Here is a 9375-nt window from a genome sequence, read left to right on the forward strand (position 1 = left end):
AGCTGCTGCCCCAGTTCAGGGCTCTGGGCAGGGGAGCCCCCACCCTGCAGAGGTTCTGGGGTGAGGGGACGGGGCTGTCCCAGGTGGGTCTGGGGCAGACACTTCAGTGCAGTGACCCCAGCTCCTTTTCAACTTAGTCCATATCAGCCAGAGGCCACAAGGGACAGGCTGGACAGTCTGCCCTGACACTGTCCCTTGGGGTGAAGAATTAGGAAGTTCAAAGCCAAACAATGTATTCTCATGTTTTTCTTCTCCCACACTTCTGAGTAAAAACGAGGCCACTTCCCTTGCCCAGAGCTATTCTAACACGACTGGAGAGCAGCATGAGGGGCTGCTTTGTGAGCAGGCAGGCTGAGTGCCCCTCACAGGGAACCCACACAGTCCCTGCCCTGCTCTGCTCTGCTGCAGTGCTCCTGCATTCTCCAGGATGGGAAAGATGAGCCCTCCCATAGCTGCATGATGCCTACATCCCTACCTGGGAATAGCAAAACTTGCTCAAAAACCTGTCTGTCCTTCTGAAGGACAGACAGGTTTTTGAGCAAGTTTTGCTATTTTTTTTCCTGCTGCCTTTTTTCCTCTTCTCACCATATTCATGACGAAATAAAGAATCACCTTCCACCTTTGAATAAGAAATATCAATTTCTGGAATCAAATGAGTCAGCACACAGGGTTTCCACTGTGTCTCCCATGTTTTTTTCTCCTAAATTTAATTATGGAATACTGTCTGTGCGTGTAGACACTCTCTGTGCCACATAACAACCAGATAACACAGTACAGGTAAAACTCTACAATGAATTCTGGGGCTCCTGTAGACCTCTCCCAGCCTGGTACAGCCTCAGCCTGCACAGGGGATCTGATACTGGGTTGGGATGGAAGAAACAAAAAAAACCACAGGAATGCAAATTTCCAAGGGTGTGGGGAATTGTTAAAGGGTCACTTGCCCAGGCTGGACATCAAAACTCCTCATTTGCTGCACAGAAAGAATTTGCCAGAATTTTCAGAGGAAAATTTTCAAAGAAAGAATTTAAAGAGTGTAACAACAGGAAAAAAACTGGAAACTCTTCAGCATAAGCACTCATGGATTTGGGTCTGGATTACAGAAGTTCAAGAGATCAAAGCAGTAGCAACCAGAAGGGGCAAACCAGAGACAGCATGCAGATAAAAGAAGAGATGAAAGCCAAAGAAAGCTTGGACAGGAGGCTGACATTGGTAAATGAGGAACTGGAGCTGGATTAAATGGGTAGTGCTTGATGTCTTGTCTAGCCCCTTTTTTGGCTCCATTGGCTTCTGCAGAACTGAAGCAGTGGGGGCTGGGGGGTGCAGGGAATGGGAAAAAAATGCTATTTTCATTTTCTGTCCTTGCCAAGAAAAGCTTCTGTGTGTGAATAATCTCTGTGCTGCCTGTGGAAGGAATCTGTGCAAGGAGCTGGGACAGCAAGGATCCTCCTGGGGGTGAAAGCTGCTCAGGGGGTCAGTGGACCCCAAACTGAGCATTGGCTGCCCAGAAGTCCTGGTGGGACACACCTTTGTCCTACACGTTTGACCAGGGATGCAGAGGATGCACAGTGCTTCTTACACCTCAGCATCAGATATGGATCTGGCCCTTAGACAGCAAGGAACTTTTTTAAGCTGGGGGGGTTATCTTTAGCTTTTAAATGTATTTTAATACACAGTATTCCTGCTGTCTGGGCTGGAGGGGTGACCCAGCTGCATTAGCAGTGCCCATCTTGGCCTCTTCAGGAAGAAGCAATTCTTCAATCAGTGGGATTGGGTGGATTCTCTCATGTTTGCAGCCCCTCAAAGCCAGCTCCTCTTGGTGAGAGGTGGGGATGATTCCTCTTTACAGGTGCTTTCTGTGACACAGCTCACCCGGGCTGTCAGCTGGAAGGAGGAGGAGGAGGAGAGCAGAGAACATCTCAGAAGTGTGGAGCTGGGGTTGTGCCATGGCACAGTGAGTGAATCCTGTTGCAGGACTGACTGTGGTGGAGGGAGGGACATTTATGAGTAGTGGGACCTGAAAAGGAAAGCAGCAAGAACTGATAATAGGATAATGCTCATTTCTGGGGAGCTGCTGCAGTGATGGGCTGTGGGTGAGGCTTTGCTGTGGAGGGAGAACAGGGATTGCTCCTATCCTGAGTTACTCTGCCTAAAATGCATTTGAGGGCTGGCTGGGACCTGCATGAGAGAGTTTGTGGTAGGATTGGGTTAGAAAATGACATCTAAACGATTCTGTGGCTTGAGAGGTTGAGCCTGGGGTGAAGGGAGGAGAGATGTGGCCTGTGAATTTGTAGATTTTTTTTTTTTAATTCTGTTTCCAATGTCTGGAAGGATCAGCGCCGTGTCTTTTCCCACCCTCTCCTCCGTGTCCTTGCTGGGGCTCCCTGTGCATCCCGCAGCTCGGGGTGAAAAGCGGGGAGGGCCCGTCCGTGTCTGTGCCAAGCTCACCCGGGACTTGTGGGCTGCGCTTGCAGGAGCAGAGAACTCCCGGATTTCCCTCCGTGATCTCCAGCTGCCATCTGCTGGTAACTGGAGCCCCCGCATCCCTGCCGGGCACATCCCGGGCTGCCCAGCGCCGGGAGCATCCCTGGGGAGCGGCTCAGGGGATGGCAGAGAGCTGAAGCGATCCAGGGTATGCGGGAATCAATCCCCTCCTAGCGGAGCACTGAAGGACAAACAAGGGGTTTAAGTGCTGCAGTAATTGATGATTTATTGCAGATGAATTTTTCTCTCTGGACGGATATTAAACCTGCCTTGGGGAGGCGGGGAAGAGGTGGGAAACAATCTGTTAAAATGTGTTTCTGCTGCTTTCTGCTCACTTAGGCACAGAAAAGCAGGTTAGCAAAAAGTGAAAGAGGGTACTGAGAGACTAGTGGGGTTTGGGAGGTGTTTTGGTGTGTTTGGTTCTAATTGAATTGTGCAACTTCAGAACTGTTCTGCTGCATATTTCCCAATAAAAATACGAGTCAGGTTTCAGGTCTGTCACAAGAATACTGGCTGGGCACATGGCCCAGGCAGCACCAGGCCCTGTGACACCATTCCTGCCTTCCCTGCATGTAGGAATCCTGTAGGTGAGAGGATAAAAGCCACAGACACTGCCAGGAGTGATCTGAGTAATTGGTTTCCCTGGATTAGGAAGGGGGATTTCCTGGGGTGATCACAGAGAGGAGGCTGCAGGCATCTGTTGGTCCTTGTGAGCATCACAGCCCAGTGGGTGCCTTGGTTAATGCTGACTACATCTGGTAGAGAACTGATAGTTTTAAATATATGAAGTCTTTACAAGGTTTATGAAAATAAATTATGGATTGAAAGAGGAAGATTCTATCCATCCCACCACAAAGGAAAAATTAAAGTGTGAGCTTAAGCCTCCTTAGCCAGGAGAAAATCCACAGCAGTAGTGCCCTCTGACCATCAGAGTGGGTCTGTGACACCAGAGCCTCCTACACTATGATGGACAGCCAAAAAAAAAGCTGTTTTCATTGGTTTAATTATTGGTTTAATTGCTCACTGAAGACCTTTTTTCTTGGGGCCCTCTTGGAAAGCCACCCTTGGAGCTGCAGCTTGGAATGCTGCACATCTCAGAGCAGAGGCTCTGCCAGGAGAGAGGGGGGGGTGTAAGAGTGGAGAGGACCCTCAGCTGAGCACCAGCATTGGCAATTCCCCTGTGGAACCGGTGAGATTTATTGTTTTCCCTGAAGTCCCAGTCTGTGCAGTAAACTTCCCAAATTTCATGCATATATGAGACTTGCTGCTAGAGCTCATTATGGTGGAGAAAAGTATAAAAATGCACCCTCTGGGAACAGAAACCAGAAAGAACAAAAAACCTCTACTGCTGGGAAAAAAAAGTCCCCCTCATATCTAAGCCAATATCATTCAATTTTGGCCCCCATCTCAAGAATTTTTAAGGCTTGGAGTTGGCAGTAACAAAACTCCACTGATGTTTTGGCCAAGAACAAGGGCATTATTTCCTGTGCCCTGGCCAATGTCCCAAACTGTATGATTCCTCTTCCACATACTCAAAATCCTCCCTGGAAACTGAGGTCTGCAGGGGGGAATCTTTATCACATTTTGTCCTCAGCTTCTCTAGGGCATCACGAAACATCAGCATCCTCCCACGCTAAGTCTCATCACACTGTGCAAGTTGATGGCAGTAGTTTATCAAGTCTGATGTATTCCTCAGGATATGAGCTGCTCAACTGTGGTGTAGGAATAATGTAAGTCATTGTTGTTGTTGTTGTTATTATTATTATCATGGTGAAGATTAGCATTGGGGATGTTGCTGGAGAATGTCAGAGTCTTTCTGTCTCTTAACTATTATTTTCCTTTTGGTAGTGCAGCTAGGTTTGAAGCAGGACCAAAGAGGCCTTTTATTTTTATTTTAGTTTTGTTTTAAGAAATCTCAGCCCTGGAGGGAGCTGTCATTTTGGGATGCTGATTACTTGTGCAAGTTGACAGGGAGCAAGGCAGCTCTGCCTGTAGTGATCCCAAGTCCCTTCTCCTAATCAAGCCAGCACTGCAGGCTCTGTGTGGAGGATGTGTAACCCTATCTCACTGCCTGACAACTCCTTCAGCTCCAGAATTTGTTTCCTCAGTCCCCACAAACTGCAGCAAGCCATTAAGTTTGATTTTACTACTTTTTCCTTCCTCCTCCTTCTCCCCCCTTTCCTCCTCCTTCGTCGTCTCAGCGACCATTTTGTCTCAGCCTTCCTTTCTGGTTCTTTTCCTTAGGGATAGTAACTCTAAAGACTGTACTCACTTCCTAGATATCCTTGACCCTCAGAGCTTTTTGACTTCTATTTTATCAACTAGTCAAAGGAAATTCAGCATCAATTCAAAAATGCTCCTTTCTATTAAAAAAAAAAAAAAAAAAAGTATCTTATCTGGCCAGTTTTCTTTGAAATGTGATTCAGCCAGAAATGGATCGACAGACTTTGTAGAAAAGTTCAGCTCTTGCTGAAGCTTAAAAGGGGATCTTGCATCTATAGGGTTTGGCTCAAAGACATGGATTTCCTTCCCAGTTCTGTGAGTCCATAACACAGTGACTGCAGGGAAATGGCAGTGAAATATGGTTGTCTTTTGTTGAGCTTGGATGTGAGAAGAAATTAGATGTGTTGATGGACTCCTCACTGGGGCAAGAGGAGCTGCTGCCCCTGATGCTCAAGGCTGCCTCCAAGGGAGCATCAGCAGCTGGATGGTGCTGGCAGAAGGGCCCTCCCTGGGGCCCTGGTGCAGACACCAAGTGAGGGAGCTCTGCATGAAGGAGGGAAAGAAGGAGCACAGAGCATCATGGAGGAAACCTTGTAAATTTAATAAAAGCTCTGCAGAGCTCTGGGATGAGGCCCCAGCTGTGAAGAAACCATTCCTTCATTGCTTCTGTTGGACTTGAGTATTTCTAGACAAGAGGGTTTGTACCAGACTTCACCTCCCTGTGAGACCAATCCCCCAAATACTGGCTACCCTGTCATAAGGGAGAATGCCTTTATCCTGCCTCCTAACATTAAATAGAAGAATCTGATTCTACTTTGCCATTTTTCTCCTGACATGGAGGAGAAGGATTTTTTAAATAGTCACCAAGCAGAGATGGATCAAGCTGCTGATACCTGTCTGAATTCACAGTTCCAAAACAGATATTCACATCTGTGGTTTTGCCATGGGGCATTTTCTTTTGAAAGGGGCCACAAAGTGAAAATTTAAATGCCTCAGATTGCTTTTTAGTTGTGTTTAGGGAGTGCTTTTTGGGAGAGCACAGATCAGAAATCATTTAGCAAGGACAGTTTTCTTCCCCACTGTGTGATCTGTACAAGGATTGTGTGAGGTCATAGTGGGAAACAGAGAGAGCCATCCTACTCCCTGCTCCACAGGAGCTCACCAGGTGATCATGCACCACCTCCAGTTCTACTGCGTGGTAAGTGGCAAAACTTGGACTAAGTTCCTTGTGATTCTCAGACAATGGATTTCAGGAGAACATCCAAGGAACCTGGTTATGTCTGTAGTACCAAACATGCTCCTGCAGGAGCTGTGAAAGCATTACCTTGCCTGCTTTGCTGTGGAGCATTACTGTCCCAGCCACCATGAGCTGCTCCCCCGTGGCTGTTCTCATCTTCAGAGGGATCCAGAGAGGATCAAATGAAGTGAAGAAGCTTTTACTGCAGCTCCTCCATCAGCTCCTCCATCCCTTCTGCCTGTTGATCCCTTATTACTGAGCCTGCATCTTGCTGGTGGTACCAATGGTCCCAGCTCACACCTCCTTTGCCATGGAGCATCACCATGAATGTGCAAATTCACTGCATGGATTGTAGGGCTGATGTGGCTTTCACTTCCTTGGTGTTTCTCATCACTTCACTTGTACTCCAAACCTGAGACATCTTTCCAGGAAAGCAATACTCAGAGTCCTAATACAAACTACAAATACATCTCTTCATGTCTTAAATTTATTTTAAAATGCTCTCATAAAAAGATTTGTTTCCAGGGGTTTTACCCAGACTTCTGCACGGAGTTGGCAAAGACATTATGTAACAGCTAAATCTTCATTAGTTATATCTGTTTGCTTTGTGCCTTCATGACAATGATGAAAGCTGTAAATAAGTATATTGTCCCATCTTAACAAGGATAGTGTATCCATCAATAAGGACACTTACTCTGCTGAGATCTTTGCAAGGCTGTAGAGGGGAGTAAATTAAAGGGAGAACAACATCCTTCATCTAAAGTGTCCTTGTTCTGTCACTTAATGTTTTACCCTTGCTAATATTTTTCAAAGTCTGGCTGTTAGTCAAAAAAGTCACTCAGTAAATGTGACATATTTTTTCCAGCCTAAGTCTGTTTGGTCCTAGAATGATTCTTCTAGGCAGCTGTGGCTGGAAGGGTGACCTGAAACTCCTTCTGTGTCTTCTCACCTTAATTTCCCCACAGTCACAGAAGTTTCCCAGTGGGATGGGTGGGGATGGAAGGGGCAATCAGAGGACATTGTTCAGCTGAGCAGGGAGGTGCAAACCCTTGTTTGGGGCAGCAAATGAGTTGTCTGGCTAAAAACAGTCAGGATGAGACTCCACTCTTAGTAGTCCACCTCATCCTGGACTGGCTGGTTGGTAGCACCATGCTTAGCCCAAGGTGTCTCCTCTCACTAAATTCATTTAAGTGCAGCAAAAGCCGTGTGGTAACTTGAAACTGTGCTGTGTGTCACGGCTGTCCTTGGCCCACAGGAGATGCCAGGGTCACAGTGATCTCTGGGGGAGAGTGAGCAGGGGGTGGGAGATGGTCAGTGCCACTTGCTGGGAGAGACCCACGCTCCCAGCTCCCTGCCAAGGGAGCCCAGACACGGGAAGCACATCCCATGTGAGCCCAGCTGCATTGCGTGGCTGGAAGGGAGTGTGTGAGCACACAGCCCGCACAGGGAGCTCTGCCATCCCCGGGAATGGAGAGGAGCAGTTTCCAGCACACTGAGCTGATGTGGCAGGGCTCAGAGCAGCCTGGCAAGGAGCTGAGGCTCCCACCGAATCCTTCCCTGGCTCTTCTGCATGGCATTTTATCCCTGCCTCGGCACAGGGGTCCCTGACTCACCGCGGTGAAACAAACAAACAAAATTAGTGTATTCAAGGAGTCTTGAAGTGATGGACTGACTGCCTCGAGGTTTATGGGACAGTCCCGGAGTGAAAATCAGAGTGCGGCCTGCAGAGGGAAGAAAAGAGCTGCGGTAGCACCGCTGCAATTCCCGGGGTCGGCTCTGCTTCCCGCTGCTCCTCCGGAGCAGGCTCCGAGCTGAATAGCTGCCTTTAAACATTAAATACATTCAAAGCCCATTCATATCACACCAAAATTAAACTGCTGGATTTCATTCAAGAGTCGTTCCCCCGAGAAAGAGCTGAGAAGAAAATAATGGTGAGCTGAACGCCTCACCCATTCAGCACACAGGAAAATCCCCAGGAGGAAAGGTAAGGAGTGAGGCTGGGCTGTCACCTCACCTCGTTGCATCGGTATCTGTGTATAAACCAATTTCTCAATCCATTTAGAAATTCACTAATTGTCATTGGAACTATTTGCAGATGACTGTGAAGTGGCTTGGTAATGAAGAGGAAGTCCATTTATTCATTAACATTTGTGAAAATAATTGCCTGTCACTCCACCAACCATCCTTTGCCCCAGAAACACTTGATCTTCAGCACCTTTTTATTTTTTTCTGAGCTGCACTCTTTGAAACGCCACTTACAATTTCCAGTCCCTGAAGGGCTCATTCCCAGCCTCTGTGACAGGAGTGAGGGTGAACACCCCACAAGGGGACACTAAGCATCCTGTCAGCTCTGCTGCAAGGAGAGGAGAGTGTATTGACTGTGCTGCAGGGTCTGGTACTGCTGAAAGTGTGGGTTTTACAGGGCTGCTGCAGCTCTGGAGCCTGCCCCACACCTCTGCTGGGCACCACAGCAGGGCTGGGAGAAGCCGTGGATGCTGGGCTTGGTGACAATGGGGCTGTCTCTGGCAAGGAGGGAGACAAGGTGGCCCCGTGTGAGCTTTAGGGATGTCTTCTGCCCCCTGTTTGATAGCCCTGCTCTCAGCCTTCACCAAGACAACAAAAACACTGCATAAAGCCAGGCTTGCACCAGGAGGTGAGTCCTGGAGAGAGGAGGAATGGTTTTTGGAAGGTACAGGAGTGATGTCTCAGAAAGGGAGGAATGGGGAAAGGATGAAAATCTGTATTCTTCAGCTCTCTGAGGAATTGCCCCATGAATGCAGCCAGCACCTCTGCCAGGTGATCCTGCCATGGATGGCACACTGTGGGGAAGGCTTGGTCCCCTGTGCTCACTGGCTTGCCCCTCTCCATCATGCCCAGCACTTCCACCAACGCAGTTACAGAAACCAACTCATTCCTTCACTTTGGGCAAGCAAAATTCAGCATTGCCTGTGTGGCCAGGAGGCTCTGAGCCCTCTGCCAGCTGGGGAGGGTGGGTTTGCTGCAGCAGGTGACCTGCACACTTGAGGTCCCTGGAGAGAAGTGGGAGACAGAGTTTGCCACCCTCAGAATCAGCAGAGATCTGTCAGATCACACATGCTGGGCTTTTGCTGCTGACACATCTTTCACTCCAAGGCTGCTTGTTTGTCAGCTGTGATGAATTTTTATTGTCTCCTGAGCACGTGAACTCCCACATCTGCACCCAGGGCAAGGAGCACCACATCTCCTGGGCATGCAGGGCCCCCAGTGCTGACACAGCAGTGCATGGGGCAGGAGATAAGCACTGCCCTGCTGCTGGGACCCTGCACTGTGCACCTGCCTCTTGCCCAGGGCTGCTGCAGCAAGGGAGCCACACAACAGCAGGATGTGTCATTGCCTTGGCTGTGGGCAGGGACAGTGGTCACATCCCTAGGGAGGAGAACTCCTCTGCAGCTTGT

This window comes from Agelaius tricolor, unplaced genomic scaffold, assembly GCF_023055355.1.
Source record: "Agelaius tricolor isolate 1412-34295 unplaced genomic scaffold, bAgeTri1.0.p SCAF_11, whole genome shotgun sequence".
Classification (NCBI taxonomy): Eukaryota; Metazoa; Chordata; class Aves; order Passeriformes; family Icteridae; genus Agelaius; species Agelaius tricolor.